Source organism: Manis javanica, chromosome 3 (genome assembly GCF_040802235.1).
Source record: "Manis javanica isolate MJ-LG chromosome 3, MJ_LKY, whole genome shotgun sequence".
Taxonomy (NCBI): domain Eukaryota; kingdom Metazoa; phylum Chordata; class Mammalia; order Pholidota; family Manidae; genus Manis; species Manis javanica.
This window is the reverse complement of record NC_133158.1, coordinates 54673789-54694711: the sequence shown is the minus strand read 5'-3', so window position 1 is coordinate 54694711 and position 20923 is coordinate 54673789. Positions and strand designations below refer to the sequence as shown.

Sequence of the window (20923 nt, the reverse complement as noted above, 5' to 3'; positions counted from 1 at the left end):
CCACAACACTGTTTTCTTTGTCAGACACAAGTAAGGCTGCCAGATGCTTTCTACAAAATCCTGGATGCACTTGATACATCCCTATCAGTAATTCAAACACTATCGTGCGAACCAGGGCACCCGGCCACCCCAAAAGGAAGGCAGAGGGGGAGTTCTGCCCAGGGGGCTTCCAGCGCGACCGGAGGGGTCAGGGAGGACTTGGGGTCGCCGGTCGCCCTCCCTCCTGCAGGCCCCAGGCACTCTGGGCTGCGGCGGCCTTGCTTGATTCCAGGGTTCCGGGCACCACCTGGGTCGCAGAGGCTGGCAACTTTTCCCTTTCTGCCCTCAGTGGGGAAGGGGCAGGTGGTCCTCTGGTGGCCTTTCCATCCAGGCAGCCGGCTGTGCGCGCACAGGGGTGCCGTCCGTGGAGGCCTGCCGCGGGCCCCAGCCATCGATCCCCGCAACCCGTCGCGTGGCCTTCGAGCGGCACCACAGCAGTCGCGCGGGGCCGCCCATACGGACTGAGGCCTCTCGGGCGGCAGGCGGGACTCCAGTGAAGGCGGGGTTTAGGGCCTCGGGTGGGCGGGGCCTCGCGCGGGGGGCCTCGCGCGGCGGGCCTCGGGCTGGGGGCGGGGCTTCGGCGCCAGGAGGCGGAGGTGGGGGCGGTGGCGGCCGCGAGGGGAGGAGAGGGGAGGGGAGGAGAGGGGAGCGGAGGGAGGGGGCGGCCGGGTACGCGGAGGGAGTGAGTCACCTGATCGCTGCCCGCGCCGCCCGCCGGCTCGCTCGCCGCAGTCAGTGGGGCCGCGCGGCGCCTCGGCTCTGGTGAGTGGTTCTGCCGTCCCGCGCGCCCTTCCCGGAGGGTCCGAGCGGCAGCGCGGGGCCGGGGCCGCCGGCTCTGAGGGGCCGCCGGGCAGGCCCGGGGCAGGCGGCGAGGGGAGCCGGGCGGCTGATTTCTGGACGGGGGGCGCTCACTGGGGCCTGCGGGGGGCGGCCTAGGCCCCTGTTCTTGGAAGTGGCCGTGTCCGCCGGAAGGGAGGCCCGCCGCTCCGTGCGTGCCGCCAGCGCCCTGTTTACCGGCCCGCGCTGCACTTCGGCCTTGGCGGGCGGGGTGTGCGGGGCCGCGGGGCCTGGACGCACGCTCCTCTGCCCCGCCTCTCCGTCACCGGGTCCGAGCGGCCCGCCCAGCCCGCGGCTCGCCTGGCGGTGACACATCAGCACCGCCCACGCGGCCCGGCCGGCTCCGTATTGTCTTCCGCCCCCTCCCGCCACCGCCGCTTCCCGCGAGCTGTGTGCCTCCGGTCTTACCAGCCCGGGTGTGTGTCGCGCGTGTAATAGCGTAAGAATGGCCGAGTTCGTGGCCGGAGCAAAAAATACCTTGCGGGCTGGGCTTCGCCAAGATTGGTTTAGACGATTGGAGATCCCAGGACTCCCTTTGTTGGAGTTTTGCAGGCTTGTTGTAATTAAGGCTCCCACAGTATGGTGAGCGTAGGTGTTAATTCTAGAGACACCAGCTTTGTGCTCGTCTCTTGTAACACGAGTGCCTTTGCCTTCTCATTCTTGCAGTGCATTTCATGTCATTGAGTGAAATTGTGCGGAGTGCTTTTGTGCAGTGAGCCTTCTGCGTTCAACTTGGGCTGATGAGGTATAGTGTAGTGGTAATTGTGAAAGAATGTGTGTTGGGAAAAAAATTACAATGTCAAGCTTGAAGAACAAAGGCTGTTTTGTAAGGGATGCTTACCTCTTTGGAGAACTCTATCAGCTGGGACTGTTCACCCATGCAGGATGCCGCTACCAGGTCTTTGTTCATCTATTTTAACACCCCTTCCATTCCAGAGGGTTTGCTTATGAAAGCAGCTTAGAAAGATAGAGAGTGGAAACACTGGACAGTGACTGAGCACTTGAGCGCACGTTTTGAAATGGATAAACCACAGTGTTAGTGACTGAGCACTTGAGCACTTCACATGGTGAAGCAGAGAAATAGGAAGAGGTCGGCTGTCTTCTTCCTGGTCTTGGGTAGTGGTGCAAGAGCTGGGCTGGACTGGGCTGGGCTGAGCTGGGTTTGAAAGCACTTGCCACTTCTGCCTTTGGATTAAAGAGCCTGGGGAAAGACTCCCGGTGACTCAATTTGGAGTAGGGCGGCCTTGGTTTCGTGATTGCATCCAGTCGTGTATTATTGTTTAATCCGTGGCTATGTCAAGTGGTTTACCATTATTCAGTATGTTCGTTATCAAGGAGGGATGACTCTTTAAAAAAAAGTTGGGTTGCTGAGTCATTCGCCCCCGTCTGAGAGGTAATTAGGAACAGCTGGTGCAGATAACGCTCATCACATGCCTTCACTATAAAAGGCCTAGGATCGTTCAGGAGGGGTTGCTTCGGAGGGCTCGAAGAGGACCCGGCTCGTGTTGTTTGTTTTATACGGGTACTCAGTGGGTGAGGTGCCGGAGTACTCTTAGGAAGTGCCCACGTAGCACTGAGGTGCTGTTTAAATACAGGGCAGCCTCCTGACCTACTTTCTGAGTAAATTTGTGCGGGAGAACTAAAACTGAGGGAGACATTTATGGCTAGGAGTAAACCAATAATGGTATTGTAACAAAAATATTTACTACTATTACTGTACTTAGTTTTTTGTTTCCCTTGGTTTGGTTGTTGTGTGGTTTGTCCATTTCAAAAAGTAAACTTAATTTGTTCTTCATAAAGATTTCTTCTTGATAACACAAGGAGACTTCCTCTTGGTTTTTGTGGCCTTTGGCTTTTGATGCACTTAGTAGTTTCTGGTGGCAGAGACAAGGGTAAGGAGAATATGGGTGGAATTAACAGGTTTCATTGGGTGAAGTTTAGGAAGAGCTGTCCAGTGACAGACAAACCATACATACCTATCTCGTTCTGTTAGTTGTGCTAGTGTCTTTACATCGTCTGGCTTTAAAAATGACCCAAGCTTATCAGTCCTCATTGCTAACAAAATTTAGGAATGGGAAATGTGGAACAGGGGACCAGGCCCTTACCTGTCGTCAGAAGAATGACTAATTCTTATTGATGGTAGTTCATTTAAGACATTTTGTATTTGGAGAAAAAAAGGTAATTTTTGCGTTAAATTTGGGACTAGAGGAGATCAGAAATCATGAATTTTTGTAGGTATTAGGTTCTCTAGGTGAAATGCAAGATGATTCATTTGGAAGAAAATATTAAAACCTTGATTAATTTTTCTTTTGTCTAAAATAAGAAAGCTTCAAGATACAGATTAGTAGTAGCATATGCATATTATATGATGTGGCACATAGCTCACTTTTCCTGTTAGGGGACATAAAGGGTTTGTTAACCACTGAATGAAGAATATTCAACAATTGGAATACTCTTATTCTTAAACTTCTGATTTGCTTTTAAGAGCTATCATTCTTTCAACTGTTAATATTCACTTTTTATTTCATGTATATTTTTTTTACTGTATTTTAGAGATTAGCAGCTTGGGTGTAAATTTCTTATTACATTGTTAATGTGGGGAATGGAAATACAAAACATACAAAGTGCCTGTTACCTATAATACCAATACCATGCATTTTGAATTTGGAGACAAGCCAGGTGGTTGATCTGTTTCCAATACATGGTCTTAAGTGTAGTAATATGGAAAAAGGTGAAACGGGAACACCTGAAGATAATCTACACATTGGAGTGTGGTTTGTATATAACAAATTCTTTTAGAAATTGCTTTGTACTGTTACTCCTTGAAGTTTGCATTTCTGGGGGGCCAAGTTTACACCCCCTTTAGCAAGGATTAATAAGACTACATGCAAGTCACTTGGGAAGTGCACTTCCCCCTCTTAGGAGAATGTGAATTAATTCAGAAAATTAACCTAGGCAGCTGGGGGCATGGTATTTACCATTCAGTTAAATCTCGTAGGATATATGCCTCCTGCATGCCTGTACTGTGAGAAATGATGTTCAGAATGCAAAGCCCTTTAAAATGACCAGCTGTTGGGTTCTCTTCACGGTGCTGATCTCTGCAGACATGCTTTAGGAATCATCTTCCAATTTTCTGACTAATCTGTTAATGGAAGAATTGCTTTAACCCTAAAACTCACATTTCCTAAGGGTCCTACTAAATGGAAGGTGTATTTTATATGGTGCAATGGGTGATTTATGAAACTTTTGATTAGAAAAATAAACCGTATGTGGTAATCTAACCCGAGGTGTGGGTTATTTGAGCACTATTTGCTAGAATCCAGGCCCTTTGAAAAGAGTAAACATTTCAGGACTGCAGATAAAGTATAGACTTACACCACCATGACACCTGGACTTCTGGCTTTTTCTGTACAGCACTAACAGAACTGGGTTGTGGGCTTGATCTCTGTACAGTTGACAACGCAGCAGAAAGCAAAATGTTTATAAGTGGGAAATACGGAATCAGACTTCCTAAGGTCAATTTCTGGTTTCATTACACAACAGCTTTGAAGCTTTAGGCAAATTACTTCACTTAGTTGTGCTCCTTTTCTTGTCTGTAAAATGGGGATGATGGTAATAGAAAATACATCATAGAGATTGTTTGCAAATGAAAAGTGTTAATATGTGTTAAGTGGTTGGAATAGTTATGGCTGCATGTTGATAGGTATATTAGTATACATGTTAGGTGTTATCTGTTCAAAGTCAGGGAAGTGCTTGGTTACATAGCCACATTTTGCAGCCTCCTTGAGCTGAACTGCAGCCCTTGATGACAAGGGAGACTGAGGAGAGCCTGTGGGTGTGCAGCAGGTCGCTGCTACTGGAAAAACAACTCAAGTGAGCATTCTGATGCTGAGTCAGCAGCAGCATCTCAAACACCCAACTTATAAGGGCAAGGAACACAGGATATAGCTTTTTATGTTTACTAAAGTGTTCTGACAGTCTCAGCAAAGTGCTCTGGAGGCAGTCATTACCAGTTAATTGGAATTGGCTCTTGAAGAAGTAAAAACACTTGCCATTTTGCATCTAGTCTGTTCTCTCTGTTATGGCTGAGGACATTGTGGTCCAGCAGGTTTAGTAACCTGTCCATTCCTCCCTGTTATTAACATCAGGGCAAAACTCATTTCTCCATTTCTCATTCTGGGCAGATGGTTGGGAGCACTTGGAATGCAAATTTACCTGCCAGTTACTTTTCAGAATTGTATCTTTTAAAGTGACACTACTATGCAAATATAGAAAAATTATCCCTGATAAATAATGGACATGTTTATCGGATGGCTTCTAGTACTTGTTAGTAATTCAGAATGGTTGTGTTAAACATTTTGACTGTTTCAGCTAGAGAGTAAGTTTCTTGATGATGAAGATAGGTCTTTTGTTTTCTCTCACATGGAACATTGAATATGCCTTGCCTGTTTGTTCAGTAAACTGTTGGTTGCTAAACTGGTGATATAATATAGGTTCATTTTAGTTTGGTGGCTTTGAAACTTGGGAATTCTTAAAAGAGTGAAGGAGACAACATTATATGTTGTACCTCTTAAGTTATGTTAAATATGTACAGAGTTGAAACTCTTGATCATTTAGAATTCTGCTTTCTGTTTTCATCATTGGTGTATTAGGCAGTGAGATTTAAATCATTATTTTAGTTCATCTCCTGAGAGACCATTTGTCTTGTGACTTCTTTTAACCTGTAATTGATTTAGGATTGAGTTGAGCAAAAATATAATTTGGGTTGTCTAGATGTTAAACCTCTTACACATCTAATACTTTTCCTTTAGTATCATCACTCCTCTAGAACAGATCCTTTGTTTTATTTTGGGTCAGGGACAGTTTAGAGAATATTAATAGGATAATAAAAATTGCCCCAAAGCAAACATTAGGAACAAAGAAATGGGAGTTGCCAGGAGTTTAGTTGTTAATGACTGTTACAGGAGCACAGTGGGCATGAGGAGAACTTGGCGGCTGCTGGTTCCTTTCTCAGTATGGGCACAGTTTAGAATATGTTACCCTTACGCAGCTGAAGCTCTGTGCAAATCATTTTCTTTTAAAAATAAATTTAAATAATTTTCTTAATGCCTTCGGAAATTCATTATTCAGAAGAACATTTTTGTAATAAAATATTCTCAGTTTCTGTCTGGTAAAGTTATTTTTACTTTTTTGTCATTTTCTTAGGTTGAATCAGTCATAGTGGACAGTTGCACTCCACTTTCCATCCTCCATTAAAGAGGAATTACACTAAAAAGTGTTTTATATAGTGGGACCACTTTTCAAATCCTTTGTAGCCTGGAAATTGGCAGTATCCCACCCCCAAGGTTATCGACTAATAGTATAGTAAGGGAAATGTCTTGTCTCTCCTGCCTTTTTTCCATTGACTTTTTTACTGTTGTTTACGTCTGAGATTCTAAAGGGAGAGGTTTTTGGCTTAAGGAGGTGAACTCCTAGGGACCAATTGAAAAAATGAGGAGACTCATCCACTCAACTCTCTTTTTACTGGTATCTTCATACCCTTAATGCCTTATTTCTCCTTTAAAGTGTGCCAGCATCTTTTGAAAGTGAGCTAAATCACTGAAGATAATTACTCATCCATCAGAGAGTTTGTTATAAAATCTGTGGCTATAAAAGATTTATTAGTCTTTTAATACATTTATTAGGTTGTAATTATTAGATTGTCATTTTGGACTAAGTAGTTTTTGGTAAGATCAGTAATTTCATTAGTATGTGTTTTGCACTTAAATATTATTTAAAAAAAGTAAAGTGGTTATTCCATCTTGGCCCAAGACACTTTTCACTTTCAAAGTACCTAATGTCTCCTTATTTACTCTTTTTCTAAGGAGTAATTCCCAGCATGGCTCTTGGTTCTCCTCTAGTTTAATCATTTTTTTTTCCACATTAGTAAAAGATGTTTGAAGTAGAAAAGCATTTTGCCTGGCTGAATAGGGATGTATGCCTTTATTCCCAGCTGTCATCCAGACAAATCAAAGGAATGCCAGTTAGGGATGTGTCTGTAGCTACTATCAACTTGGCCCAACTTAATAGTGTCTGTGGTAAAGGACTGTCACAAATACCGTTAAAACTCTAGATATATTTCTTTAGATTTTTAAAAATGTGTTTTGTCTCTTGACGGTATGTATGCCTGGTGTCATTGGTCTAGTTTGTTGTCTGTTCCAGACCCCAGGAGGGCTGGGATACTGTTTTCTCTCTGGAGCAGGTTGGCTGCAGTGCTCACTGGTGGCAGAGGAGCTTAGATACTAGCACATGTCCCTGACGTTGCTTCTCAGATACCAGTGTGGAAAGTGCTCCGCCTTCTACTGTGTTAACTTTGAGCAGCTCTCTAATCCTTGGAGAGTAAAAAACAGTTGTGTTTTTAAGTTGCAAGGCACTTTGGTTTCTTAATCTTCCTGTACATGGTGCCCCTCTCCCCAAACTTACATACCAGCTTGTGGATAGTAGGATTGCTAATTCATTTTAACATCCGTGGTATGCATGCTTGTTAGGGTTTTGGTTTATACTTGATTCGTTGAACAAACATTTATGCCTTTACATGCCAGGAACTTTTGTAGATACGGCAATATAGAACTTTTCAGGAGTTACTCTAGTAGACAAGCAAACTGTCACTGTAGGTCTGTAGGAGGTGTAATTGCTGTAATAACAACATGTAACATGTGCCTTGGAACTATAGAAATGACAAGCCTAAAATTTGAGAAATTAGGAAAGCTTTGGGAATGTCAGTGATGAATGCATAGTTTGGTGGAGAAAGCTTGGAAACTTTTGAGAAGCTAAGCAATTAAGAATAGTTGAGAAGAGAGAGAGATTTTAGTAGGGGAAGGTTGGGAGGAGAAGGTTTTGTGTCTGTGTATTATAACGACAGGAACATTTAGAAATAATTCCTCTTGAGCTGGAAGCCGGGATCTGCTTCCCCAGATGCTCACGGCCTCAGGTAGAGAGTAGATTTGGGAGTACAATAGATTTGATTAGAAAATGAGGGGGTGAATGGTGCTGAGCGGCCAGCGGTGCCATCCTTTTGCCTGCTACTTAAATTACTACTAGGTACAGGTGCATACTTCTGAATAGAAAAAGAAAATGTGGTTGTCTTTGGCTTTGGAATTTTAGGTGACTTTTTCCCTATTGTTTCACTATATTTCCTACCATGATCAAGTATTACTCGTACAATCAAGTCAAATAAATGTTTTAATTAAAAACTGAAAATACCCATTCTTTGGATCTCAAAAATTGAAAAAAAAAACACTATATATGCAAGGAATATATTTCTTTCAGTACTCCAAACAGTTCTGAAGTTCTCTGTCACTTCCGAATACTTTCAGGGAAAGGGAAATACATAATTGTATCCTGTAATTTCTTATTGAAACTATCCCAAGAAAATTACTTGCTCTCTGTTAATCTGCAGGGCATGCCCATCTGTAATATCTGTGGCTCTCACAGAGGGGTGATGCTTGCCTGCCTTGACAAGAATGGTTGATTCATTGACCGGATGGGCCAGGATTCTTTGGAACCCTAACTTTTGAGTCAGTATTACAGAGCATCACTCCGTCTCTACACACACATTTGCCTCCTAGGAGGGAAAGCTGTTGTCTGGTTAGCTTTTTTGCCACTCTTTTCAGACTTTTAAGATAATGCCTCTTTAAGTTTACATAGTGTTCTTGAGTACTCCTACACTTCTTTAAAAGCTTTGGTATGTTCAAAGGACTTGTATGTGTCATTCTGTTCCTTCGCAATCCCAGATTCTGGTGCTTTGTGAAAGACAAGCAAGTAACTGTCAGTACATAAATACTTAGTGTTGTAAATTCACAAAATAGTAGTTAATTTGCTAATAGTTTTTTCTACTTGATAACTGATAGGCTGTGATAAATGGTTAGGGTAGGCTTCTGAAATGGTGGTATTCGTTTTTTTATTTTTTTACTGGTTTTATTACACTTAAATGATCTTATATGCTATTTTCCATAATTAAAAAAGTTTTCATAAACGTTATTGTAATGGTTATATGTCTATTTAATCACTCATTCATTCCATTATTGCTGAATAGACATTTAGGGTTTTTCTTCTATTAATATTAAAACATTTTAATACTAGTTCAAGATATTTGTGGTCCATGGTATTTTATACAAAGTATTATGTCAATTAACAAGCCAGTATTTTAGGATTACAGGATTTACTTTACATTCTGTTCTCTTTCCAGTAACATATGAAAAATATGTTATTTTAATAAAATTTTCCAGTAAATTTTCTATGAATATGTTTCACTGTCTAGCTTTGTCTGTAGTTCTTACATCATTTCAAATAATGGTCTTAATGAATACTCTTTAAAAATCATCTTGTGATGAGCAAACTTCAAAAAGGCTTGCATTAAATACAGAATTCATGTATTAAGAGTTATGCTGTGATTTAAAATCTTGTATTAGAAAGTCAATAGAACCACTAATATTAGTTCTTAATCTGTCCTTTTATTATAAAGGAAAAATGAGGGATCTTAAAATTAAGGTTTAACTGTTTTTAATAAATAATACTTAAGAACTTAAACACTCCTTTTTATTACCACTGATTTGAGATATTAAATATGAAATCAGGAAATTGAGTGTGACATAATTCCCTGCCCCATGTTAATGCTGAGGCCCAGTATACTTTCCTATTCCTGTGTTAAACTATGATGAGACCAAGAGAAATAACAGCTTCCTGCTCTATAAAATATCCACTACCACAAGATAAGATTATACTAACTAAAGATTTTACTTAGCAAGACTACAACAGCTTGCCCATCAAGTCCCTCTTGAAGATTTTCACCCCACATTATCCTCCAACCTAAAGCTATTATACCCTAAATTTTGGCTAATCCCTACAAGTTCCTACCCTTGTTAGACCTGCCTTAAAATCAGCAGGTCCAGGTCCTTAAAATCCACAAATATCTTCTTCTTATATCTAACTGAAACACTACTTTACTCTGATACTGTTCTCACTCATTGTCATATATCTACTAAACCTAGCTTTGCTTGCTTAACAGATTTTTATGATGGTCTTCTGGAGAGGTAACAGTAAATATTGCACAGCTTTATGAGTAGGAATCAGAAACATAAAAGCCATCAAAAATATCTAATATTAGATGTATTAGACACAACTTTAACCTGCTTTAAATCTGGATTACTTCACTTACAGTACTTGCCTAATCAGTAATTGCTGATTACCAATAAAAATCTTAAGATGAAGTTCATTTTGATCTAATTTGTCAACGAAGAATATTGAGAAGGGTAGCCTTGCATTTGTTTTTCAAAAACAAACAAAAACTCTATTATTTTTAAGTATATTATTATTCAGAATATAATCTTCATTAATAACAATAATGACCCTCCAGCTGTGATTTTAAACTAAAAATGACAAGCCAAAGACCCAAATTGGTGAAAACAATATAGCACTATTTTTTCCTAAAATTAATAGGGCATTACAAATAGTCCAGATTAGAAAGATGATGTTTTTATTGTTTGTATACTGTAAACTGGAGTGAAAATTTTGACAGGCTATTTGGGTCATTTCTTTTGAAGTCATTTTTCTCTAAACTGGTCCCCTCGTTACAGGGTGAGGGATTCATAACTCACTTTCCCAATAGCTCTCCCATGTTTAACAACCATTACTGTCAGAAATATCTGCTTTATATCAAATTAAAATCCTGGTTGGTAACTTCTGACAAGCTGATTTTCTTTCATTCTAACATCAGAAGGCAGTGGTACCAATCTCTGAATATCTCTTTGCAGTCACACACATGGGACAATTTTGGCAGGATAGTTTTTCATTCTGCATAGAAATGGGGAAAGAATGGATAGAAAGGAAAGGGGAAAAATTAAATTGAGGACTCAGTGCACTATCAGGAGGTGAGATAAAGGAAACCCTGGGAAAGTTGCCCGTGCTCACAGACATTCCATCATCCTCTCCCCCCTCCCATCCCCCACTTTCTCTTATTTAAAGACATTGTAGCAGAAATCAAAATTGCCTTTGAAAAAGGTTAATTCATTTTGACTCAATTACAAAACTTCTATAAAACTTGGAATTCCATTAATAAGACAGTCTTTAACCTTCAACCTTCTCTTCAGACTAAAGAAATTATTTTCTTTGTTGTTTTGCTCTGTTCCCCAGGCTTATCAACATTCTCCATCTCCATCAAACTCTGCAGCAAAAAAATCAGGTAATAATCTTCTAAAGGTCTAGACTGAATTTAGAGGCATGTGTCTGTTTTTCTATATCACTGTCCCCTTCTGTTTGGTGCTTGTAGAGACTGTACAGATACATGTTGCCAGGGAAAGCAGCATAATGCACGGCAGTGATTTTCTCCTGACGACAGTAATCCAAGTTCACACAGCATGTGTCTCTCAACTTTTCTTCTGGGTTTGCTTGCTCATACATTGCTTATGTCTTGATTTTTTAAGATTCTGTTCCTCTTTGTTTTTGTTATTGTTATTCTGAACATAGTTTTTAGCTGTTTGTATCAATCAGATACCCTGTAATGTGCTGAATAGTCTGGTTATATTCTTTTGGATAGAATTTAAGAAGACTTACTAATGCCAAAATAAAGATGTGAGATGCAAGCCTCGCATTATTACTTATTGAACAAAATCCTGTGATTATTTTATTTTGGAAAGTAGCTTTTGAAGACTTAGGTGGAAGTCTACAGCTTAGAAACCCTCATTTTAAAGATGGTAATTTTGACTCCCAAGTTAAGATAAATAACAAGAAATGGACTTAAACATTTTAGTTTTAGCTATGTATATTGAGATTCTGTAGTACTATGGTGGCTATCAGGGATTATAAAGCATTTCAATTTAATACTTCTACTTTAAAAAGTTTCAAATCTGTGATTCATGTAATCTAATCCACTGTAACTGCCACCTTAATTAAAATTAACAATTTTTAAAGTCTTAATTGCCTTTTTGACTCAAATTTATTATGAGTTGGAGCAAGGTGGTGTTTAAAGAATGGAATTTGAAAGGTACTGTTTTGGTTGGTTGGTTGTGTGTGTGTGTTTAAAGTTACTATGCATACTATATGTGTCCAGTCTTAGACCTACAAAGGGTTATTCTGACCTTGATCTAGTTTTAGGGCTTTCATTTCCTCTAGGCAATCAGAAATAATGTGGATCATGGTTATAATTTTTATGGTTTGAGAACAAAATGACAGATTTAATATTTATGAATGTAGAACGTGTGTACTTAATACTGTGTATTGAAAGTAGTTTTTAGTGAAATAGCTCCTAGCATTTTGTCCTTGTTGAATTTTTCATATATAGTTGCGTGTAACTATAGACTTTGATTTAAAGTCAGCATAGTTTTAATGTCAGATTCCTTTTAATGATATGTGAGATTTATTTAACCAAGAAGTGTTAGAAGGTAATTAACCAAGTACTGAGTTATAAGGGAAAGTTTGCAGTTTCTTAAGTGTTCTTTTAACTTGTTTAACTTCGCTGTTTTTATGGCACATGTAGGATACTTGAGGCATTTCCCTCTATTCCTCTATTGTTCTTTCATCCCTCTTCACTTTTACCCCTTCCCCTAAAACACACACACACGCACACATTCAAACACTCATTCATGCCATTTAGGTCACTTAACATAAATTGAAATGTAGTATTTGGACCTGAGGGCAGAAGATGTCTTTACCCTTTGTTACTGACCCTCTTGGGGCTCTAGTCTCCTCATCTGAAGTGGGGAAGTAGTCATATTGGATGAATGTGCCATTTTAATTAAAAATTCTTAAAGCAGCAATTACGTTGAGCAAACTTGTGCTGTTTAAATTTTTCCTTTTACCTTGTTGAGATCTTTATAGGTTTAATGAATTTTTATTCTTAAAGGTTTAGGAATCTGTATTTTGTAACTTCTTGGATTTGTAATGTTTTAAGGTATAGTTTTCTTAAATGGTCCACATCACTAATCGTCAGAGAACTGCAAATCAAATCTGCAATGAGCTATAACCTCACACCAGTCAAAATGGCCACTGTCCAAAGGACAAGGAGTAACAAGTGTTGATGAGGATGCAGAGAAATGGGAACCCTCCTGTACTGGTGGTGGGAATGTAAATTGGTGCAGCTGCTATGGAAAGCAGTATGGAGGTGCCTCAAAAAACCAAAAACAAATACCTTATGACCCAGTAATTCTGCTTCTAGGAATTTTTCTGAAGAAAACAAAATCCCTGATTTGAAAAAGTATATGGACCTCTTTGTTTATTGTTGTATCATTTACAATAGCCAAGATATGGAAGCAATCTGACTGTCCTTTAGTAGATGAATGGGTAGAGGGGAGGTACATATATAAAATAGAATATTATTTAGCCATAAGAAAGAAAGAATTCTCGCCATTTGCAACAACATGGATGGACCTAGCGGGTATTATGCTAAGTGAAATAAGCCAGGCAGAGAAAGATAAATACCATATGGTTTCACTTATATGTAGAATCTAAACAGCAAAATAAAAGAACACAACAGCAGTAGACTCATAGACACTGAGGTGGGACTGGTAGTTACCATGGGGAGTTGTGGATAAAATAGTTGAAAGGGATAGAGGCCCAGAATCTCAATCATAAAATAAATTAGTCACAGGGATGGAAGTACAGCATAGAGAGTGTAGCCAATTCTGTAACATCTTTCTGTGTTGAAAGGTAGTGACTACACTAGTTGGGGTGAGCATTTAATGTAGATAATTGCCAAATCACTGTGTTATATACTTGAGACCAACATAATATTGTATATCAACTATACTGCAATTAAAAAGTTTTCTTTCAGTCACTTGCTAATAATGGCAATAACAATGGTAAAATATTAATTATCTTGTGCCAAGCATTGTACTATTAAATACACCAAACCATTCCCTCTTTCAGAGTCAGTGTTGATGCTGTTTTTCTTATGGGCAACCTGAAGCCATGAAGTCAGGTAGAAGTTCACATAGTTGGTAATACCGGTAAACCCTTAATTATATACCAGTCTTCCTGTTCTTTCCATTATCCTGCTGGTGGTGTTAAAATAACCTAAAATTGATTTTCCTTTGCATTTCATAATTCTGTATATTTGTTTAGGACTTTATCCTTTTCAAAGGGCTTTGTGAGACGGCAGGAGCTGCCTGCTCGTTTTAAGGCTCATGGGTGCACACTTGCACTTATTCATATAGCTAGACCTGATTTGATGGGTCTGTCTTCCTTATTTTCCTATGGTAGGGTTCTTTTCCACATCAAACCATCATTTTATTTTAGATTCCTTTATAATTTATTCTTTCATGATTACTGTGAGGGTATATAAGATACTGTGTTTCATTGTTGCCTATGAATTTTCCATTAAGTGACAAAGAATTTTCCACTGATGACTGGAGGAAATACCCACTATAAAGGAGAAAAAGAATTGACATTCCTTGGCAGATATAAAGACAGTTGAAATAAATGTGAGTGCATTTTTTAACAAAGGCACTTTTTTTTTCTTATAGTTGTCTCTCAACATTTTTCTGGTTATAAACTAATAGGGATTTATGGTTAAGAATTTAAATGCAGGAACAAACAAAAATTACATAGATGTAACCATTGTTAATATTTTGATATATATCTAACTAGAGTTGGGGGAACCAAGGTTTCTGGACATGTTAAATGTGAGTTGCCTGTTAGACATGCAGGTAGTCAAATAACTACTAAGTATGCAGTTGACTTACATGAGTATGAAGTTCAAGAGAGTAGTCAAGATTATACCAGTATAAATGTGAGAGAGTACAGCAGCTCCATGAGTAATCATGTCATCTCTGGGTGTGGATGAGTTCATCTAGGGAATGTGTGCAAAGAAGAGAGATCTGAGGACTAAGCCTTTGGCTCTCCCAACATTTAGAGGTTTGGAAGAGGAGGAGGATCAACCAAAGAAAATTGACAGGTGGCTTCCTGTCAGGTGGGCAATCAAAGGACTGTAGTATTCTGGAAGTCAAGTGAAGAAAGGATTTCAGGTAGGAACGATCAACCTGTTGGATGTTGCCGAGATGCTGTGTAAGAAGACTGAAATTGGCCGTATATTGATGTGGAGGCCATTGATCCTCTGAACTGGTTTCCATGAAGTGGAGGGGAAAAGACCTAATGTCAGTGAGTTCAGATGAAATTGGGAGGAGAGGGAAGTGAAGACTGAATATAAATGGCTCTCTTTGGAAGTTCTATAAAAGGGAGCAGATTTCTACCTGAGCTAGAAGGTATGGGGGTTAAGAAATTTTAATAGAAGAGCTATTACAGTATGTTTTGTATGATAATAGGAATGCTATGTATTCATTTTTTCTTGGTGAGACTTTGTAGAAGTTTGTCAGTTTTATTGATCTTCTCAAAGAATTAGCTTATTGTTAAATTCATCAGTTCTTCCAAAAGCAAAATTTTATTATGTGAGTGGTTTTTTCAGTAGAAGCACAATAGATTGATTTTATCAGATAGATCTGTAAGGCAGAGAACCAGTGCTCTAGTGGTTTGACAGTTAAATAGCTAGTTTCTCTGGAAGAGATCCTTAAATTTTTAATGAATCTATTTGTATTTGGTATCACTGTCAACATAGAATATTAAACAGTACATATAACCTTGTTCTCAAAAACAAGAATGAATCTCACTATATTTTTCCTACCTTCTCCATCTCCTAGTTTTGTCAACTAATCCAAGATTTTAGTAGGTTGATTTTTCTCTTTTTCAAATTCCTTTTTTATTTGAGGAATCTTAAAAAAGTTTCATTATAAGACTCACAAACAATTTATATCAACAATTGAGACTTAACTGAGTTTTACTGTTTTTTATCTATTTAAACATCTTTTAAGTTTGTATTTTAGTAAAAATAATATAAATTCTTGGTTTAAACAAATAGACTTATCATAAACCAACCTCATCTATTGCGCCCCATCTTGCCCCCAATTCTGTTTAATAGATAATATTCATCTTTACCCATTTCTGCTCTTTAATTTGCTTTTTGGTTACCTCTGTCTGTAATAGATGTTCTTATACTTCTATTTATGAAACTAAAACATTATCTTTTGACTTCCTGTTACCATGGGTGTTGATTTTGTTTGCTTCTGTCTTACCCACACATATTATTTATAACTATATTATTTCATCTTTGTTTGGGTCACTTCCACAACTCCAAATTTTTTTTTTTTTTTGGTCTCAGTTTGAGGAAGTATCTTTAGACTGCGCATTGTAAGTCATATAGAAATAGTACCTGGAGAATTCTCAAGATGGCAGCATGAGTAGGGTGGCAGAAATCTCCTCCCCAAACCATATATACTTTGAAAATACAGCGAATACAACTATTCCTAAAAGAGTGACCAGAAGATACAGTACACCAGCCAGGCTGCATCTACATCTGTGAGAACTCAATATCTCACAAAAAGGGTAAGATACAAAGCTGTGACCTGGTAGGACCCGAGCACTCCCCCAACCCTAGCTCACGGGCGGGAGGAAAAGAATCAGAGTGGGGAGGGAGTGGAAGCACAGGACTGCTAAATAACAGCCCTAGTAATCTGCACCAGAAGCAGAGAAAAGCATTGCATGGTATACTGGATATTAGAGGAATGGAAAAGCAAAATCCGAGACTAAGACTGAGAATAGGTTCCCATGCCGGCTGCCCTGGGACAAAAGAAAAGTGGGCTCTTTAAAAGCCTTAAAGGGACAAGTGGACAAAATGGTCCTGGCACACTCAGCCCATCAGGCTGGGAACTTTAAGGAACTTCAGGCGCCCTAACCCCCTGGGTGGCAATGCAGCACTGAAGCCCCTCAGGGTGATAAGCAGCCTGCTGTTCATTCCCCACTGTCAGCACTGCAAGTGAACTGGCTGATCCGCCACTGCTGCAGAGCAACTAGGGGGCAGCCCGGCCTACAGCAACCACACAGAGGCTTCTCCCAGCACGTGGCTAACTGGGCCAGACACAGAGGCTGCACCCTGCCCGCAGTCAACCAACCGGTCTCTGTGCAGAATCTGGAAGGCACAAAGGGCCTTTATTCTCGCGGCAGACACGTGCTGATCGCTTGCAACCACTGCCAGTGCACTAGGCCATCCCAAGGGCTGCCCTGCCCACAGCAGCTCAGGGGATCGACTCAGAGGCTGCCCCCTGCGTGCGGCTGACTGGCACATGTGGATGAAGCCGGCACGGAGTCGGGAAAGCATGTGGGAGCTGTGTTCTCACAGCGAACACTAGCAGATCGCCTGTAACCACTGCCAGTGCCCTTGGCCATCCCGAGTGCTGCCCCATCCACGGCAGCTTGGGATCAACCCAGCGGCTGCTTCCTGTGTGCGGTTGATCTGAACAGGCAGTGGAGATGGTCAAGGCAACCAGCAAGCAGGAAGGGACTTTGTTCTCCCAGCTGACACACACACTACTCACCGGTGATCACTTGCATCGCCATGAAAATGCAGAAGAACCTTGTTCAGTGCAAAATCCCTCAAACACAAGAGAGAGGGCCTGGTAAGATCAAAATCACCAATCTTCATGAAAAAAAAATTCAAAATAAAAGTCATAATAAGCATGCTGATGGAGCTACAGAGAAATATGCAAGAACTAAGGGATGAATTCCGGAGGGAGATAACAGAAATGAAACAAACAATGGAAGGATTTAAGAGTAGACTCGAAGAGGTGGAAGAGACTGTTAATGGAATAGAAATCAGAGAACAGGAATACAGAGAAGCTGAGGCACAGGGAGATAAAAGGATCTCTAGGAAGGAAAGAATATTAAGAGAACTGTATGATCAATCCAAATGGAACAATATTTGCGTTATAGGGGTACCAGAAGAAGAAGAAGAAGAGAGAAAAAGGGATAGAAAGTGTCTTTGAAGAAATAATTGCTGAAAACGTCCTCAAGCTGGGGAAGGAAATAGTCTCTCAGACCATGGAAACCCACAGATCTCCCAACACAAGGAACCCAAGGAGGACAACACCAAGACATATAATAATTAAAATGGGAAAGATCAAAGAAAACGACAGAGTATTAAAAGCAGCCAGAGAAAGAAAAAAGATCACCTACAAAGGAAAACCCATTAGGCTATCATCAGATTTATCAGCAGAAACCTTACAGGCCAGAAGAGAGTGGCATGATATATTCAGTGCAATGAAACAGAAGGGCCTTGAACCAAAAATACTGTATCCAGCAAGATTATCATTTAAATTTGAAGGAGGAATTAATTCACAGATAACAAAAGTTGAGGGAATTTACCTCCCACAAACCACCTCTACAGGGTATTTTAGAGGGACTGTTCTAGATGGGAGCACTCCTAAGGCGAAACAGATGTCACCAGAGAAAATAAAATCACAGCAAAGAAAGCAGACCAACCAAATACTAACTAAAGGCAAAAATAAAAATACACAGAAATCTGTGGCTTTCCTGTACACTAACAATTAACTAGCAGAAAGAGAAATCAGGGAAACAATCGCATTCACAATTGCATCAAAAAGAATAAAATACCTAGGACTAAACCTAATGAAGGAAGTGAAAGACCTATACCCTGAAAACTACAAGACACTCTTAAGAGAAATTAAAGAGGACACTAATAAATGGAAATTCATCCCATACTCTTGGGTGGGAAGAATTAATATTGTCAAAATGGCCATCCTGCCAAAAGCAATCTACAGATTCAGTCCAATCCCTATCAAAATAACTGACAGCATTCTTCATAAACTGGAACAAATAGTTCTAAAATTTATATGGAACCACCAAAGACCCCAAGTAGCCAAAGCAATCCTGAGAAGGAAGAATAAAGCATGGGGGATCTTGCTCCCCAACTTCAAGCTCTATCACAAAGCCAAGTAATCAAGACAACTTGGTATTGGCACAAGAACAGACCCACAAACCAGTGGAACAGGATAGAGAGTTCAGATATTAACCCAAGTATATATGGTCAATTAATATACGATAAAGGAGCCATGGATATACAATGGGGAAATGACAGCCTCATCAACAGTTGGTGTTGGTAAAACTGGACAGCTACATGTAAGAGAATGAAACTGGATCACTGTCTAACCCCATACACAAAAGTAAACTCGAAATGGATCAAAGACTTGATTGTAAGTCATGAAACCATAAAACTCTTAGAAAAATCTCTTGGACATAAACAAGAGCAACCTCTTCATAAATGTATCTCCCTGGGCAAGAGAAACAAAAGCAAAAATGAACAAGTGGGACTATATCAAACTAAAAAGCTTCTGTACAGCACAGGACACCATCAGTAGAACAAAAAGACATCCTACAGTATGGGAGAATATATTCATAAATGACATATCCGGTAAGGGATTGACATCCAAAATATATGAAGAACTCATGCACCTCAACAAACAAAAAGCAAATAATCTGATTAAGAAATGGGCAGAGGAGCTGATCAGACTCTTCTCCAAAGCAGAAATTCAGATGGCCAACAGGCACATGAAAAGATGGTCCACATCGCTAATCATCAGAGAAATGCAAATTTAAACCACAGTGAAGTATCACCTCCCACCAGTAAGGATGGCCACCATCCAAAAGACAAACAACAACAAATGTTGGCGAGGATGTGGAGAAACGGGAACCCTCCTACACTGCTGGTGGGCATGTAAATTAGTTCAACCATTGTGGAAAGCAGTATGGAGGTCCCTCAAAAAACTCAAAATAGAAATACCATTTGACCCAGGAATTCCACTCTGAGGAATTTGCCCTAATAATGCAGGAGCCCAGTGTTAAAAAGACATATGCACACCTATGTTTATTGCAGCACTATTTACAATAGCCAAGAAATGGAAGGAACCTAATTGTCCATCAGTAGACAAATGGATAAAGAAGATGTGGTACACATACACAATGGAATACTATTCAGCCATAAGAAGAAAACAAATCCTACCATTTGCAACAACATGGATGTAACTAGAGGGTATTATACTCAGTGAAATAAGCCAGGTGGAGAAAGGCAAGTGAATGATTTCACTCATCTGCGGAGTATAAGAACAAAGCAAAAACTGAAGGAACAAAACAGCAGATTCACAGAACCCAAGAATGGACTAACAGTTTCCAAAGGGAAAGGGACTGGGGAGGATGGGTGGGAAGGGAGGGATAACGGGGAAAAGGGGGCATTACAATTAGCACACATAATTGGTGTATGTGGGGGCGTGTGGAAGGCAGTAGAACACAGAGAAGACAAGTGATTCTATAGCGTCTTACTACGCTGATGGACAGTGAATGTAATGGGGTATGTGATGGAGACTTGTAATTGGGGGGAGTTTAGTAACCATAATGTTGCTCATGTAATTGTACATTAATGATACCAAAAAAAAGAAAGCAGAAATAGTACCTTTTTTTTTAGTTCTCTTTGATTCCATCAGTTTTACTTTTATTTTGTCAAGATTAATATTTACATTCCATTCTATATCCATAATTAAGTCTAATATTATTTGTGCTTTCTGAAAGTTGAAAACCAAGTAACAGTGTTCATGTTATTGTACCTATGTCAGTATTGGGCACTGGAAAGCTCAGTAGCTATTACATTTCTTTCCCTACAGTTTCAGTGTCTCCCTATGCCACTCAAGCATTTCTAACACCAAATTCAAATAGCTAACAATTATTGCGCACTTGTTATGTGCCAGGCACTGTCTTAGGAACATTATATTATTTCATTTGACTATCTCAACAAAAAGTACCATTCTTGTCCCTACTTTACCAAAAAATAAAGGAAGTTGTCAGAGAGATGTAAAGTAACTTGCTCAGGTGACAGCGAGTCATCAAGCTATAAAATGCTATTCTGTGTTATCCATCCCTGGGGATCTTTGGAGTTTCTGGCTGCCGTTTGTGAGGTTCTGATAGTCTTCCAGTGTTAGGTGTGTTCCCTGGCAATCACTCTCTGTCCTTCTCATCTCTGTCTTCTGATTGTGGGATCTTAGGGATGCCTCAGGAGAATACTTAGAAAGTTTTGTAGGAATGAGGTGGAGTGAGTTTGGGAATTTCACTTTTGGGGAATTTTCACTCTCTGGTTTTTTTTTTTTTTTACCTCTGAGGTTTTTGTAGGAGCCCTAAATTA

The 20923-nt window shown here is 40.0% G+C and overlaps 1 protein-coding gene and 1 long non-coding RNA gene across 8 annotated transcripts in view; one reads left to right on the top strand and one right to left on the bottom strand.

The window, feature by feature from the left end:
- Positions 1-8078, bottom strand: part of LOC140848383 (uncharacterized) — a 33741-nt gene extending 25663 nt beyond the window's left edge. The window contains exon 1 of the long non-coding RNA XR_012129161.1: positions 1718-8078. This is a non-coding gene — a long non-coding RNA (uncharacterized lncRNA). The remainder of the gene's footprint in view (positions 1-1717) is intronic.
- The window catches only part of BACH1 (BTB domain and CNC homolog 1), a 45593-nt gene continuing 25352 nt past the window's right edge, over positions 683-20923 (top strand). For 5 of the 7 annotated variants that reach the window (XM_037013250.2, XM_073231440.1, XM_037013254.2 and 2 more), the window contains exon 1: positions 683-801. The gene's annotated coding sequence lies outside the window, so the exon portion shown is untranslated. Of the gene's footprint in view, positions 802-11046; positions 11096-14231; positions 14331-20923 lie in introns of those variants that run through there. The other 2 variants (XM_037013251.2, XM_017645487.3) reach the window with 2 other exon arrangements.